We start from the raw sequence: 18,935 nt of genomic DNA on the forward strand, positions 1-18,935 counted from the left end.
CCTATCCAGTACCTACATATTATTATGTTCAATATGACGATGATTAATGTAACTCTTAGGTAGTAAATAAACAATAGAATATTCTTAATGTCATTTGTCACTTAGCGTTTTTCAATGCCACCTATCAAAAATTTGAGATTATCTGTCTGTTTGATTTAAAATTGGATAAAATAACAACTTGCTGTTTACGCTTATATTTAATAATACTTAAGATATTTTTCATAATAATGACCAACGAAAATTTATTGCCCATATCTGTCACACAGTTTTAAAGAAGTAGGCGTTTATGGAAAACGGACATATTTATTCATAAAACGTATTTATTCACGAAAATGTCAGATCACTTTTGATAGAATGTGTGCAGGATTTGAGGCTGAAGCTTATTAAAATCCGACACATAAATATGAATTTATAGGCATGAAGTCCTGAGAAGTAAATAGATTCTTTGTAACACGAAAACTGATAAATAATAATATAGTCGTTTTAAAAGACGTAAAAGCAACAGCTTTTGATAGCGTTCATAAAATATTGTCATGGCTGTCTCGATTTTAATATATCGATGACACTAAACAGGTCGACCGGACCGCAGATAAATCAAATAGAGATTATGTAACCCGGTAACACCTTCTTTAAAGCCTTTCATTCAACTTATCTGTGAAAGGTAACACATTTTAATAATAATAAAAAATAACACTGGTACCAACAATAAGTAACTACATTACTACGCAAGTTTAAATTATGAGTAATTTAGTGGTTCTCAAACTATTTCGTTTTATGTCACCCTTTAAGGTACAAAGATTTTAACATGGCGCCCAAAAATTATATAAATGTATGTTCTGCAGGCCTATTCTAACATATCAGTAACATCAAAAAGAGCTTATTATAATAAACATATCACATTTATCACTTTACGTATTCTGGCGGTTAATTATGTAAAAAAAATAACCGTCTGAACTATCAAAAGGTGATATCTTTTAACAGCCTCTCTCTTAGTCGCGCTAACTTTGAGAACGAGACAGAGTACGTCAATTTTACATATTGAGATGCAAGACCGACTGTTTTGATGCAATTGCAATGACATGACTAATAAAATATTTGTAGGTTATGTCTGACGAGTCAATGTAAAATTCTTATGTTCTGCTCATAGCCGACTAGATTGTGCTGGTTGTGCTTTATCCACCTGTGTTTGGTCTTTTCCGCTTAGGTTCGGCAGCACGAACATATCCGAATTGACCGTCATGTATACCAACTTAAATTCTCGCCGTATTACGAATTAAAGATGGCCGCCGTGCCAATAACCTTTTAGTGTATAGAATACCTTCCGTGTTAATTTGCAACAATGATAATAATGAAAATATGCTAAAGTGCTAATCATTAATAATAGACCTACCGAGGTGTCAATCGAAAGCGTCCCTCAAGCGACAAAATCAAATTAAGAGATTTTATGTGTGATTATAGACGGTACCTACATAGTACCTACTTATGGGTGAGTTTTGTTTTTTTGTTGCTTTTTATTTAAATTTTAATATTTACAGAAAATCGGGTTACGAAATAAACGACTATATTTGTTTTTGAAAGACAAATAAATCTAATTATCAAAGAGTTAAAATAAAAGACGAATGGTTACTATAGCGATAACTGAGGAGCTTTTTACATATTTTATTGTCTATAGGTCTATACATAGGTAGGTACAATGCATCAAATATAATATCATCATGATCACGTGAATGTAATTAAGAATATTGTCTAGATTTTCTTTCGAAGTCCCTTGTTTTCCAGGATGTTCCAATTCTTACGCATGTCACCACGAGTAACACAGTTTAACCACCTCTGTACTAAAATAAAATTACAAAAAAATGTGACATCAAACTGAAAACAATTCAAAACATCAATTTTTCCCTTACACCAAAAATAAATTTTATGATTGACAGTTTCATCTCTAATTGCCTGACTACGATATTTTTTTTTACAAGAATAGTGCATAATAGTAGACAATTTTATAGGAACGTTATATGTACTTATATTCTAATAAAATATCAATAAGTAAGAACCTACATATTATAGGATGTGGTATATCTCTCTAACAAATCAAAAATGAATGATTTGAAGCAAAAAAATGTACAAAAAATTACTAACTTTGCAAAGAATGACTATATTGTATCATAGCTATTTATTTGTATAGATATGTATATTGTAAATCACGACCCCTACGTCATCATGAAGCGGGCTCCCCTACCTATGTCTAAAGTAAGAGGCAGTATGACGCACGAGGTGTTCGAAGTAAAACTTTTTGTGTTTTTCAATACATCCAGTTGAATTATAGAGTTGTCGAGTAACGACACACAATAATCAAAAATTACATCGCACAAGACATTATTTAAAATGTTAATATTCTTGAAGGAAAATGGCGATTTTTTTACTATCAGAACAAATTTGTAATGTGTGTTTATCTCACTTATCTGGTCGACCCGCCACGCCGCTCCCTATTCTTGTGGGGACCATGATTTAGATACCTAATACGTGAACTATATGGGGTTATCATATTCGATATTATTAAATAACGGTGGCTTAGTATCGACCAACATACGGGTCGTAATGTTATAAAACCAACATGTATTATTATTTGGCCACTATTTACACTTAAATTTGATTAATTGAATTATAATTCTAAAAAAACTGTCAGTCACGTATATAAAATAAAGCTCATATTTGATTGGACAGCCGATAGATTTAAAGAAATGGTCCACAGATGTTTTATTTATATGCGTCCATTCGAAACGAATAAATCAGAGTTTTTTTTTATTTATAGACACGAGATTTTGTAAGGTAGCTACTTTGAAGTAATTCATTTAATATTCAGCTAATTTTTGCTTGAGTTGAATAAGTCAGCTACAGCAACGACGATTGAAAATGAAGGCTAAAGACGTTAATCAAAACACAAACTGGTTGAGACTTAGGCCTGTCTCACACGTGATGCGGTCGTAACAAACAATTGTATTAGAAAGCTGTGATATACTCGTAGTTCTTAGCAAACAGCGGTATAATGCTTGTCGAGTTGAATGCGATTCACATTTCCAATTTGTGACTGCATTATGTAATAATGTGCGTGAGCGGTAGACATTAAATAGATTAAAAGTATCGAAATGTGGATAATACAAAATATATTAACGAAAGTATAGCATTTTTACATCACCAAGGCGTATCCCTGCTTCACTCATTACCCATCACTTGAAGAGAGCAAAATAAAATGTACGCTATTATATATTATAGTCTTTGCATGATATCATGACCGCGGATCTCTTCCTGGCGATATGCGGAATTACAATTTTCCCCGTTTTTTCAAAGTTTTTCCTTTACTTACACTATATACCTACATCAATATGTAGAATCGCAGCCATACCATGTTGTTGTAAAATAAATCTCGGTTTATAGGTTTATGCTATTGCTTATTGAGGGTTGTTTACATGAGCTCATCTAGAACTCGCTACTCGCACCAATACCGAGACGTATAATAAGCGGTCCCAGTACTATTAACCATTCGTAAGAATCCAAGTGCGAGTGAATAGAAACCCACCATTTTTACTAATCGTTAGTACGTACCCCCATCGCAACTTCACTCGTAACTTGTCGTAACTTGTAAACCGCCCAACTCTTGCTTAACTAGTGTTTAGTGACAAACACAAATACGAGTAGGAGTATGCGTCTTTTTTTTTTTTTTAAATTTAGCTATTATAGCGCTACTATACTTATAACGTTTTTAGTAGCTTAGCGGCTTGTTTGACTATCGCGTACTAGGTTAGTACTAAGCCCGTGTAATCAAGCCCTAATGCACGAGAGAATGGATAAAGTTCTTAGATCAAGCATTGTCGGACGCATTTGCTTGTTTGATGTGATGTCGGATTTGTATTGAGAGAGTCAAAAGTGAAATAAAACGTTATCTATCGGAACCATATGCACCATACAATATTATTATAATATATTTTCGATTTTAATTTGTGAATAAATTCTTTTGAAATTAATGTAGGTATAATTTATAATTTAATGTCGATAACGATAAAACACAACCGATTCTATTATTTATTGTACGCAAGTTTTCTAATTGAAGTAAATATTGTGCTCATAAAATGGTTATTCAGTTGGGTTTATCTGTTTTAACAAGAAAATGTTGGCCTTTTAGTATATGACCTAGATAGGTTATCTCTCCAGGTTTTATGACTTTACTTTATTAACAAAGTGTTCTATTCCGGTTTAAAATAGCCTTGAGTTAGGCTTACACGGAGAACATAGTATAGGCAGGCATCTAACCTTACCGGGTACACACAATATAGGAAAGTATATACAAGGTAGATAGCTCTCACGCAAGCAATTAAATTTTGTAATAGTAAGAAACCACTAGAAACGATAATAATACATAAATAACAATTAAATACAAATATTTTTGTCTCCCTAAATCTTCTTCTTTTAAAATTGATTTAATATTTAAATTTCTTCAGCTTAGTGACCTCGCACAAACAAATTCGACGCAAGCTCAGTTTGTCAACATTATCTCTGTAATTTAATAAAAATTCATAAAATACGAATGTTGACTAAACATTGTTGATTAGAAAAAATATTTGCACTAGCAACTGTATTGGTAGCGACGCGCAATGACATTAATATGGACGAATCATCTGGAAAAGAAAATGACACTCACTTTATTGTCGGGTCTGCCGAATGGCATAATCTGTTCTAACGCCATTACAATAAAGGTGATATTACTATAAATTCCTGATGCTTTTTGTTGAGTCTGCCGAATGGTTCGGTTCAAACGGGTTCGCTCAAATGAACATTGACATTAGAAACACTGCTCTAACGCCATTACAATAAAGGTCATATTGCTATAAATTCCCGATGCGTGATATCGCATAATGGAAATTGCTTGACGTCTACCTATACATGGGAATGCGCGAATTTACTTGCTAGCTACTGTATTGAGTGCGTCGTCCATTAATAATGTCATTGGCGACGCGACATCCTTATCGCTTTTGGATAGACTTGCCGATGTCTGTTTTTTTCTGCCAAACGGACGAGACGGAAAACGTAATAAATTTATGTGAAGAAATATCCTTCCAGCAACAAATGCATTATGCGTTAACATACTCTCTAATTATTATTGATGCATCTTTAGGTTTTTTAACAATGGAATCGATATTCACGTTATGACTACGGAAGAAATTTCGTCTATTTCCAACATCGGGAAAACGATTTTGTTAGATTTTCTGATTTCCGATTACATTGAAGTTGCATCGATCCCCTGTGCGAGGACTGCTTTATAAATACAGACATGATATTGATTCTAGACGCCAGCCAGCTCCAACTTATTGTTTAGTTTTTCACACCGCTGTCTTATTGTGGAAAGTATATTTTTACACAATTTTCCTCTATACTGTATCAGACCTGCATATGTTTATAGGAAAACGTTGCAACGCGTAGATCAGTCATTTATCATCACGAAGGCCGAGGAAGGTCGAGTTAGATGTAAATGTAAAGGTTTTGATTTATTCTGTAATTTTAACCAACTGAAAATATTTTGTATTAGATATTATATATTTTCACTGTTAATTCTAAGTGAAAGAAAAATCTTTATGAATTTGAATAAAATTATGCGTCAGAGATTTAGTATCTAGAATTTGTACGTGCACACGTTCGAGTAAGTATAATAATATCTATCTATATAACTACCTACCAGATATCTACATAAATCTAAATACAATATGTCAATTGTAATAAATGATAAAGCGGTATTGTTTTGAGGAACGTACATATAAAATTTTGGCGACATTGAAAATATTTCATACGACCTTACATTTTCATTTGAGGCCAGGGCTGCATTCGTTTCCGCCTGCCAAATTTTATTATTTTTATTAAAAATAATGAATTCAAAGCCAAGGCAAAGAAATATAACCGAGCATAATCGTATGAAATAAAATAATAATATCTAACAATACAATTTGTATGAGTCGGCGAAAAATAAGTCGGACGAATTTTACAGAGGACGTTTTGTGAATAGATAGTTTTTGTTTCAACGCGTGTATTTTTTGTTATAATAATTATATTCTGTATCAAAAATATAGCGTTATTTTATTATACATATATTTTTTGTTTTATATTTTCCGGAATGACTTAGCGATATATTTAATTTCTAACGACGCCAGTGAGGAAAAAATGTATCCTATCAAAAAAAAAACCTTATTTTATAATATTATAATACGGACATATATTAGAAATATATGTATTTATTAAATGAGTTTTAAGTAATTGTATTACTGTGACACATATTAAAATTCAATATTTACTTTCAAAATATGATAATAACTACATAATATATTGTTACTAAGAAAATTGCAATATTAAATAGCATAAATGCGGGACATAAATAAATATTATTTATATCATATACCGGGTAAAACATAAATTTAAGACGAATAAAAAAAAACATATTTGATAGACAAAAAATCCTAACTTATCCAAGATGCCATTTGAAGCGACTGAATCATTTATATATTTAAATTAATTACTGAATATCTAAACGGCATTCCTTTTTTATAGTTTTCAAATATGAAACGAAATTTATGACCGACAGAAATTATTAATCAGCTTTTTATAAACTTATGTAATTTTTTCATATAAAATAAACGTCGCAAGGGTTTGAAATTAACTACTGTTGAATAGTTATTATTTATATTTAATGAGCAAAAAACGTGATATAATTAAAGTCGATATCTTCAAAGAAGCCGTTAACGAGCATAATAAAACTCCATTAGGAAATACGAGTTTATCTATATTAATATAATATTGTATTGAACAAATGTTTCACGTGTAAATAAGTTTCTAAGAATTATTGGTAAGTAAGTACAGTACATACCTCGAACATTTTGAATCGGTAGCATCGCTTATATGGGCACGGTAAAACAAGGTTTTCACAATATGCAGCTTCCAGTATGTAGGGACTTTAAACATACTTATACATTGTATCTTTTTATATATTTAAACTAAGCATCTTACAACGATTATGGCTAGGGAATCTATTCCCGGGATCCCTGACAATTTTTGATACTTATGAATCCCGGGATTAGTAAACATAATCCCGAAACATTCGGGATTGATTTTTTAATCAATCACAATCAATTGGTATGTGTACATAATTATTATGTTAGTGACGTGTATGTACCTGCACATGTCACAGGAGGAATTGCCGGATACTCATGGATAATAAATAACCATTTTTACTGTCATACGCAATCGCAACAATATCAAAAAATTACAAATTCGTTCCGGTTAGACGCCACTGACGTGCTGGCACGTGAAAGACGTCTAACCGCCAGTACCATAGACGTGCAGGCACGTAATTGTTTCTACGCCAAATTTTATGAATGTGTGTTTTAATTTTCTCATTGAATTTAATACAAACACATGCACAAATGAATATGAATTGTTAAAATCTCGGAATGTGTATGAATTTTATTATATGTATTGTATTGTTACAAAATATTATTTTTTTATTTTAAGGCTATACCTCATCTGGGGCACGGTCTAAAACGATCGTGACTACGCGACGCGAAGATTGTGCAAACGACGCCTGCAAAACAAAACATAATTTGTCATAAAAATTCAACGTGCGTCCATTAATGTTCTGTTTATTGTTCTATTAGTAACAATATTTTCAAGTAAATGGGTAACGTTTTCAGTCATCTTTACACGATTTAAGAATTAATACCCCCGTCGCCATCACGAAACAATTTGACGTGTTCACAGCTCGACTTTCGCTCTCCGATTGCCAGCGAGTCCAAAATTTCATCGCACTTATAGTTAAAAATTATTTGCCGTTTCACTGAAGTATGCTCTCAAGTAATACGGTTGCAATTACCTTGATGATATGTAGAGGCCAAATAAAGGTAATTAATGTATTTTATTATCTTTTATGATAATTAATATGTGCACCCAAACTGCCGCCAAAAAGTTCTCTCAATATTGAAAGCATGGTGCAGTTATATTATTTTAGATGTCAGAAGAGATTGATTGATTAAATTTGATAATGGTTTTAATGATAATATTAAAATAAATAGGTAATTCATGTGAATTTTTATTATTCTACTAATGTGCATTTAATAAACATAATCTAATCCATAAAATCAAGTGTGCACTAAATTAGTAATTCGAATCAGTTTTTAAATGTTATCTCAAAGAAAAATCGCATGCGAAATAGTGTCAATAAAGCTTTTCATCAGTTTTAATTAATCCAGATTGTAAAGGAGCTGTATTTAATTAATATGTATGTTTTTACCCCATGTATCTTAATGGTTTTAATTTATCTTTTAAATATTATTTTAATTTTTTCATTATTTATGTCACGAAGACGGAAAATTATCAGGAAAGAAAATAAATCTATATTTTATTTCGTTTAGTGAAGAATCTGATAATTTCAATATTATTGGTCATAACTAGGGAATTCTATCCCGAGCCAAATTTTTAATTTTTTTCAATAAGTAGTTAATTTAATTTTTTTTATATAAGTACACGAATAGTATTGATAACATCGGTGATTTATACTGTTTTACGACATGTATTATTAATATTGTGTATGTTGAATCTTGGAATACATAGATTTATGGAGTAAATAATATTGTAATATTAATAATAATGTGAAAATAAAACAGTTTTATAAGAAAAGATAACAAATACAAATACAAGTTCAATTAATAAGTAACGAAACTGTCAAATAAATGTCGAGTCAATTACACCGAAGATTGTAGAAATACAGTTTTATAATTTGGGACATTGCGTTTAATACAATTAATAAAATATGTAATATAACTTAAACTTCTCTATGTAGAGTTTAGAAAAAGCCTTAATATATGAAAGTAAAGCAGTAAAAAGGTACTTAGACTAGATTTGTATCGCAAAACGATTTTAGATTCTATCAATCAGTCAGTTTCATAAATTATTAAATGTACCTACCTCCATACCTGGATTTTTGATGGTTTTGTTAGTATATAGTTTCATTAACCATTTGAACAGGAAATATGTTCGACTTGTACAGGAAACAAAGCATTCACATAATATTGCAAATGACCACGAAAGGACAGATCGTGTTAATAATTAATTGTAGTTAATTACATAATATTACATAGGCAGCCAAATATAGCTAGGTAAGGTATTTAGATAAATAATCACAAAAAACATACGTAGGCTTATTTCCACACAAATCCATTCAATCAATTATTTCATAATTTTATATTGATCTACGTAGGGTATCATTGAATTTTAAAAACTAACTAACACCATCTAAAATAGTACCTACAATGAAAAGAGATACAAAAAGAACTGACAAAGTTAAGTGTGCACTATTTTGTCAGATCTCCACAGCCTACTTCCACCCTTTGCCACTGATATTAGAACTGCCAAATCAACTACCAATACTAAAAATGGTGAGGGATCACCAACGAGCATTGTAATACACAAACCGCATAGGATACCATGTAACTTGGGACACCAATAATACTCCACAGTCAATCCATTAATTATAAGCGTGTGTAGTGACTTAGTAAGTAGTAAAAACTATTTGTGAGAAGACATGTAATATTGAAAGGTAACAATAATTAATATAACCTCAATGCCATTCTTAAGACTAAGTTATTATATAATAACTTAGCCCATAATAAATATGTACGTAGGTACATATTATATAAGTATTTATTATTTTTTCATAAATTAATGACAGCATAATAATATAATATTATTTTGGAAATTTGTATTTTCGCATCAAAACGATAAGATGGACTCATGAATATCGTAAAACTGCGCAAGTACCTACCCTAGAAAGCTTTCATACATTCGATCGAGTACCTACTTTCCTGGCCGCCCTACACGTAGATAAACCGTCTGAACTTAGGCGGGAAGCTTTAGCAGACGGCGAGGCATTAAAGAGAATAAAATATTTGGTCCATATCGCAGGTTCATGCCTCCCGCCTACTACTACCGGGTCCGGCGGCCACTTCGGGCGTCGTTCGGCCGCCGATCGGACGTCAAAAATGGCAGGTTATTTATTGCTGACATCAAACCGAAAAGCTATCAATGTTTGTTATGAATGTATCACTTACAGACATGTTGCCTTCGAGTTATGTATTTATGAGAAATGATAGGAAATCATGACGTCGCTTAAATACATGACGTTTATGAACTCGTTTATCTGTGGATTTCATTATGTATGCAGTTACGAACACGGTCGGAAATACGTATTCATGAATCTTGCATGCTCATCTATTTCATGTTATGGGCTCCACGTCTATAAATAAATACCTACCTACGTCATTTTTTTTAAGAAATAGAATTACAAATAATAATACTTGGTTATACATTTTCATTCAATAAGAGGTGCCAAATTATATAAATTAACTTGAGAAAAATCCTCAATATCCATTTTTATAAGAATTCGCTATTATAGTATAGTTATAAACTTTATCTATAATAACTTTATATTCAAACGGGTAATGGGCAGAGGGTTGAATGTAGAGAAAGCATACATTACAACCACACATTCCCTCGCTGCAATTTAAATTTAAATAATAATATGCATACATATCCGGTATTTTTAAGGGTGTCCTTCAAGGTAACACGATCTCACCCAAATAGGTAGATACATACCTAGATACTTAAATTAACAATATCAATCGGAAAAATATAGGGATACGTCATTATGGCCATACATAATATAGTTATTTATTTGGTAGAGAGTTAAGCGATGCATAACTGAAAAGATTTGAAGGTATGTAGGTACCTACATTTTTGGATGGTAAATGTATTATAATTTAATAATATTGGAGAATTGAAATATCATTAATACTTAATCCGCGAAAATAAAAAAAAAATCACAGGCAATATAAAATACGTTATCTACAAATATAACGTAATTATTTATAGATTATAATCATTTGAGGTTTTGAGAAAAGCAAATAAATACACAAGCTTATAAATTATGTACGGCGTTCTCTTATTGAATTACAAACATGTGGTAGGTACCTATACCGTTTGCAATGCACCGACAAGTTGTAGATATTTATTTATTTTACCACTTGACGACACCAGCGTTTTTCATAATATTTAAACTCAAAAATTACGGTCGAATACTCTCAAAGAAAATTCATGTCAACAAAAAAGCCTGTAGATGCCTCTGCAATATTTTAAATAAATGAAAATATATCAAACTGCACAGCGTTAATTACATTTTAATATAAACTCATAATTCGTAATTAAATAAACGTTACACAATTAGTGTAGTGTCGAGTCTAACCACTGGCACCTATCTACTATTAACTACTAGATTACTACCTAGTAAGTACATAATATAACATAATTTGTAATTTCAATTTAACTCACTGAATGGGCAGTAGGTACCTATTCAGTCTGTGTGCACAAAATTGATGTTATGAAAAAATCAAACCAAATCAGAGCAGTCTAATTGCAAACTCACATATCCCTTTAACAACGTTTTGAATTTTGGTAGCAGTTCCTCCAACAAGCTTTTTATGAGAGATCACATAAAAAAGCGCCGAAGGCATTTTTGTTCACAAATTTCTTATTGAAATTAATTAGGTAACTAGTGCATAATTAACTGTACACATTTATTTCCATACTGTCACGATGTTAACAACTAGTTCATTATAATATGCCGCGTATTTTAACAACCGGTTCTAGTGGACCAATGTGAACTGACTAAATGACACAATTGGTATGGTAACCTTTTCTCCTTTCTGGAACAACAATCTACTGTGTGCTTTCTCTAGCTTTGAAGATTTGTTACATTTTTACGAGGTGAGGTTGTTTTTTCCCATTTCGACCTATCTGATCTCAGATTTGCGGTCTCCCAGATTTCCAATACTTATATCTTCAACTGGAAGAAAGGAATCGGACGGACGAAGCTATGCACAGAACAGATATTAAAAAGAATTCCGATAGGCTATAATTTTAGTACCAATACAGTCAATTTTGACGCGGGGCTTTGAATGTGTGAGTGTGCTACGAAAATTAACCACGCATTATAGATGTACTGTAGTGTGTGTAGTACACCAATATTAAATGAGCGTCAATGCATAAACCGAGAGCAGTTGTCAGTATTCGACGTATGACGTATTCTTGACACGTGTTTAAATTTATCTTGTATTGTTCCTTACTAGAGATCGGTAGCGTGCTTCGCCTTACCCCCAGTTCAGTTCCCATTATTTCTGAGTTCATGCCGTGAAGTGTGGTGCGGATGCACTAACTCGTTGATCGAAGTGCATGATTTCTCAATATAAACTTAATGTAGGTAGGTATACTTATGTGTTATTGTCAATACGATGTAAATCTTACAAAACCACTAAAGATCTATACCAATAGGTATAATAAACTTGTGCCGTCACGTGTACGTACAATAATTGTTTGTTTGACATATTATCATTTAACGTACGCCCACACCTGCAAAAATCTTAATCAAATATAGTTTGGAGAGTCCAATTTGTAAAATTTAACTTTACTACTTCGCTACTATCGATGAAACAGTAAAAAAATCCACCTAACATAGGCACACTTGCTAGTATAAAAATAACATTTCAAATGTTTTTATATAAATGTTTCTAGACAGTTTTTATACAATGTTTATCAGTTTGCATATTATAATGTATGTATCTTGGTCTAGACTAGGGATAATAATTCATTCATTTCCTACTCACTATGTTTGTATAAATTTCATTGACATAATACAATGTAATATCAGGCTGTTATACACAAAAAACACATCATAAGAATATAAAGATATAAACACATCTGGATAAAATACGAAACGGTGTCATCGTTTTATTTCATGTTATTTTATTGAAAATTTATTTTAAAAATTACATTAGTATTATTGAAAAATAAAATATGTGCCTACCTGTATCTAACTATCAATCCAATATTTTTTAAATAATACACGAAATTTAAATGAAAATATATGAAGCGCCTAGTTTCGAAAGCCCATAAAACGGTTTTTGAAAATTTTTGAGTTAGATATGTATTTAGATGGATATTTTTGTTACCTATATTATGGCCAAATATTGAACTTTATAAAAAGCCAAAAACCGTTAATACGTATGATCAAAAATTAGGGTAAATTTCAAAACCCGCTAAAATGGGTGGGTGTGCTTTTCAAATACCCCTAAAATGCAAAGCCAAAATACTATTTTAAATGTAACGAATTAAAAAATAAATACTTACATGAAGTTCACAGATTTAATAGATATGATTTTTTTCATTTTTCTCAAAACTACCAAAAATCGTTTTTCTCATTTTTCTCAGAACTACCTAAAACCGTTTTAGTGGCTTTTGAAACTAGGCGCTTCAATTATTACTTATATAAAAAGAAATATCATTAACATAAATAGAAAAACGATTGCTGATAGATATATGAAATCACAAAGTATTTTATCAAGGAAAAAAGTGGTTGCAGTAGTATTTTATTATGATCGCCTAACCTCACCCCCGTGGCTTCAAGCCAGCTATGCTCCATTTACTAATTAGATTATTATGAATTTATATTACAGAGAGAATGTATTTCCATCTCGCTCCCCGCGAAGTAAGTTATAACCCGCCAGAGAGAGATAAAGTAATGTTTATAATATGATTCCGCCGATAGATGTACAACGAGTGCTTTTGAAGGCTTCTCGGAAAATATCATTTCACAATCAATTCCATTTTTCCTTTGAAGAATTTTGATACATTGATTTTTTAATCATTTTGTTGTATTGAACATACATTTTAAGTAGATTGGACTACGCTTTGTTGTATACAGAAATTTAATTAAGTTTGTATCAGTGTTGCTATAGATTTTTTTTTCTAACGTAGTACGTGACCTCGTGACACAGTGGACTGAGAGCTGGGGTCAAATTTTAATGAAAAGAAAGTTATTAATATGACAATGTTTTTATTGATTTTTAGTTGAGTAGAATTTTTCAAAAAATATTTTGGCCAATGGATATTATATTTTCAAAGGTGATACTGATTTTATACAAGTGTTAGAATTATATACTTTAATAGAGCGAATTTGTGATGTGTGTTTATCTCACTTATCGAGTCGACCCGCCACGCCACGCCTCTACAGACCTCGGGCCCTCAGGCTAGAGCCCTGTCAGCCTCCCCTTTGTGGGGGCAATGGATAAGTGAATCTAGATATACAAATGAATTCACAGTTTCAAATGCATCGCCGTCAATGATAAAGATGTTATTATCATCTGTTGCACTGTGGAAAACTGGCATATATTTTGTTTTACTTTCGTTTACCCGGAGTCCCACGGTTGCAGCAGCTGACTTTATGGAAATAAATGCCCGTTTGAGGGATTCTGGGGACCGGTCAATGACACCAATATCGTCGTTGTACGACGATGTGATGAACACAATGAGAAAAATTCATATTATAAATTATCATGAGTTACCTACCACCAAGTAAACTCTAAAATATTATTTATTTTATAAAATATTACTGATGTACCTATAGGAAGTTCAATATTTTCGTACTATGGCATGTATCGTATTAATGCCTATATTATTAAATCGTCAGCTCTCTTAGTAAGTTTGCATATATACATAATATACATACAGTTAAACTTTATTTTAACCTGGTAGATACGATATGGTAAGATAGATATGGTAATGGCTTACCATATCTTACCATACCTTATATATACCATATCTTACCATACCATATCTTACCATACCTTCTTAATACTATTAAGGTAACCGAAAAGCGATCCTCATCATTGGTATTAAAATCAAACAGGTCAAAGACTATGTCTATTTTGAACAACTGATGTATATAACGAGATTGTTCATATAATCAAACTGTCATGGAGTGATTCGGGTGCTTAAATAATATCTTGAAAAGTGCACTTTCATTATGTGTAAAGTGTTCAAACAATGTGTGCTACCAGTGTTAAAGTACACGCATTAAATAATGATCCTTAGAGCGTTTTAACACGAAAGATTCACGTATCCGTTGCAGGTAGGATGGATATAAAGGTTACATTGAAATAATAATGGAGCCTTCACCTGTGTACCTTCACAATGTATCCTCCATACACACCCGTTGTTAAGGTAAGAGAGGTTCAAAAAACAAGAATAGTGCTATGCAGTATGAAATCTTGTATGTTGGGCATAACGCGGAATGACCATAAAACATAAGATTGGATAAGAAGGCGCACAAGAGTAAAATCCGTCGGTTTGATGAACTCATAAGTTTATGGGAAGAACTATTGAAATATGGAAGAAGTTAAGAAAAGCTTACCTTACATTCACAGGGATCAACGGAAGCTGGCAATGATGGTAAAATGGCACAAATCTCCGTCCTGTCGTGTTCAAATAAGAATAACTACTGTCATTTTTCCATTAAATAACTTGTATAATCCTAATTATTGATTAAATTAATACCTTGTATAACATTGTGTTACGTCTACCTGTAAAAATCCAACAAGGAAAATGAGTTTGATAATAATATAAAATCTAATGGCTGTTGTCTCTAAAAGGATTTTAATTTGAAATTAAAAATATATTTTGCTGCCAATTAAAATCATTATGGGTTCACCACCCGCTGACAATTAAGTCACAGTAGACACCTATTAGGTAACTCACGCAATATATATGACATGTCATAATACATACAACTTCGAACTTGCTATCAATGTTGCCAATTAAACTTTTTATTTGCCTGGTCTAATATTTTGGATAATAAAATTTAAAACAAACGTATCATGCGTATGGCGTTAAATCTGACTCCTTTTGATAAATATAAAGTTTATTATAAAAAGTAAACTATTTACCAGATTCACTTAATATTACGTTTCTTTTAATAGTATTCGACTTTAGAAAGGAAAAAAAGACGTACCCTCAGTTTTTTAAAATAGGTTTTATGGGATAAAAACGTTCTACACGACTGACGACTACATGCCGATGTATTATTATCTAAATTTAGCCGTATTTTTTTTTTTAAAGAAGGAAGTAAATTGGGAAAAACGACTTAACCATCATTTTTGTTGGTTTTTCTTTAATTAACTCAATAATTAGGAATATGAAAACTAAATTATTAATTATCATGCACTTCACAATTATGTGTATTTTGTGTTTTAACTTTGACCGAAAACCATAACAAAAACGTTTTTGTGCCTTACGACCCTTTTCCTTTCTAAGTGAACTTAATATTTTAGCTGACTTATAAATGTTTACAAAACAATGTATTTTTATTCAACTACATTTTCATTTTTGAGATGATCAAAATTTGAGTTTAATTGACATCTGAAGATTTTTGGAATCTTGAAAAAATCTTGAATTTTGCTAAATAGGTAGTATTTTTATCTCGCTTGTAACATTTTATCAATGATAGTTGACAACACTGTGTAATTACTGTCATTCTATAATCTATAGTCATGATAAAAATTCGAATTCACAATATTAAGATGATATTATATTTTTGTCCAATTAAATTCTGTTTTACATTTTTCAAGATTAAGCTTTCAGAGCATTTAAAAACACTTTAAAGCCACAAAACACCACTAAACCCACAAAAACTGACGGATCTCACGTTATTTATTAATTAAATGAATTTAAAACATATACCTACCTAGTCAGAAGTGTGAAGTTACGATACAAAATAGATTGAATAAATAATGTCTTTTAAAAAGTATTTCTCGTATTTTGGAATTCTGAAATTGACATTCTAAAACAGGGGTTCCCAACCCATTGGTTGCGACCCCCCAGTTGATTTCTAGAGGGTTTCCAGCTACTTTTAAAGTGTAATGTATCCTCAGGGGCGCTCATACTAAACTCCATTTCTCTTGATATTGATTGCACTAAGCATGATGATCCATATTATAAAAATATAACATAATAGAAAATGTGATGGTTCCTAATATACACATGCAATCATAAACACAGTGAAGGAAGAAAAGTGATGTATTTTTTTAATGATTATTTTTTTATGTATTTTCCCAGTCTATTGAATATGCATTTTACACTAATGTAACGAGGGGTCCAGATTACTTAGCAACTATAGAAAGGGTTCGCGACACGAAAAGGTTGGAAACTGAGTATACAATAAATAATATTTTTCGCCAAAATGTCCCATACCATAATCGATGTTGTGAACAATGGCGACTTACTTATTACCGAAGTACTCAATCAACAATTAGTCATGTTAATTTTCTTAATCTGAAGTGTTATTTTTTTGTTGACCAGAACGATGTTTTGTATTAGGAGGTGAGGAGTGAATTGAGGTAGATAAAATCAAGGGAGGGTGTGTTGGTATAAACGCTCAGCGGGGGTTAATATAGCAGCTCTGTACAGGAGCACCTAACTCCGTTACCTGCGAGATTTATGACGTCATATTCCCCGATACGCCGTTCCCAACTGACCACATTTATACACACTGCTCCGCTCGAATAAAATTTGATGTTTATCTTCATAGTTTGTATTATAATATATCACGATACAAAACTATGAAAGATATATTATTATGATTTATTCTAGTGACTAAAAACGATTCTGGGTCTAAATTCAAGTCCAGTCCAAGAACATCTGTAGGTAGGTACACGAACCATATTGTCTTCCATCGATGGCGAAATAAAAAAATATATATGGATATTATTTGTATCAGAACATAATAGATGTTCATTTGTTAACGAACTGATATATCATGGTCTGGTGGATTAGAAAAGAATGAAAATGGGAACTCAAACTTTTCAGTAGAGATAATAAAAAGAAAATTCTCTCATCGTCTTTGCTTACACATAATAACTTGCTAGTTTTGTGATGTACCCAATACACAAATATTAGTGCATACGTTTTAAATGGCAAAATACTATATTCATTTCAGGAAAAGATAAGGTTCAAGAATTAATTAGGTACCTAATTTAAAAAAAAATGTATATCATCATTAAATTTGGTTAGTATTAACCAGCAGTTTACGACACGTATTTTGGTAATATAGTTAGCTTTATCAAGTTATATTATTCATTGTTTATAAAATTCGCAATAAACAGGGACGCGCCAAGGGTGGCTGCCGCCTAGGTGCCAGGCCAAAATTGCCGTCCCCTAAATACAAAAGTAAAAATGGAAATATAGCTTGAGTCAAAGGAAAGTTGAAACAATTATTTTATTGTAATCAAAATATACTTCTAACAAAAAATGTCATTTTACAACGTTTTTCTTAGCTCGTATTCTTATTTATCCGGTGGTTCTTTGTCCGGTACAAATCTTGCGATCGATTTTCAACTAACTTCCCGACTAGCTAGACATAAAACTTTTTAAATATATCAGAACACGATGCCAATGCAATTTTTAATACTTTTAGCCATCGTTAAGTAGAATTGAATTCATTTTCAGTTAATTCTGTTTTTTATGAAAAGTTATTTCGACACCATTATTGGTTGCTAGGGGTGTGGGGTCCTAGCAACTAAATTATTAATATATACGTGCGTTACTATGGAAATCAATATGACATTTCAGTATTATTTCTATCGAGTACATTTTTTTTTGATCGTTTAAGCTAGTCAAGTCAAGTTTATATGATTCAACAGAAAATTTGAAAAGTTTTATAAAAAAAGTTAGTTTTATCTTGTAATTATTTACATATTAAATAATGTAACATTGTGAATTGTAATGTGAACTATTTTAAATGGATCAATAGAGCACAAAAGCATAGTTATTGATAAAAAAAATATTTACTTTATTAAATTAAAGGAGATTTAGCCCCAGGCAATTTTTTTTATAAAAATGTATATTTAATGTAATTGAATAACTGACTTTTTCCACTCGTTGAATCGTACTGCCGGGTGTTTCGCACCCTGGACACCTCCGCTTGGCGCGCCCCTTATAATTTGTTCTGAATACCAAATGAC

General features: G+C 31.6%; 1 long non-coding RNA gene across 1 annotated transcript in view; it reads right to left on the reverse strand.

Annotated features, from left to right (window-relative positions):
• LOC147066107 (uncharacterized) overlaps positions 1 to 18,935 on the reverse strand; it is a 267,876-nt gene that overhangs the window by 60,447 nt on the left and 188,494 nt on the right. The gene's annotated exons all lie outside the window — the stretch shown is intronic.

The sequence above is a fragment of the Rhyacophila brunnea genome, unplaced genomic scaffold, assembly GCF_057557595.1.
Source record: "Rhyacophila brunnea isolate RB1 unplaced genomic scaffold, BYU_Rbru_1.0 scaffold_5, whole genome shotgun sequence".
NCBI lineage: Eukaryota > Metazoa > Arthropoda > Insecta > Trichoptera > Rhyacophilidae > Rhyacophila > Rhyacophila brunnea.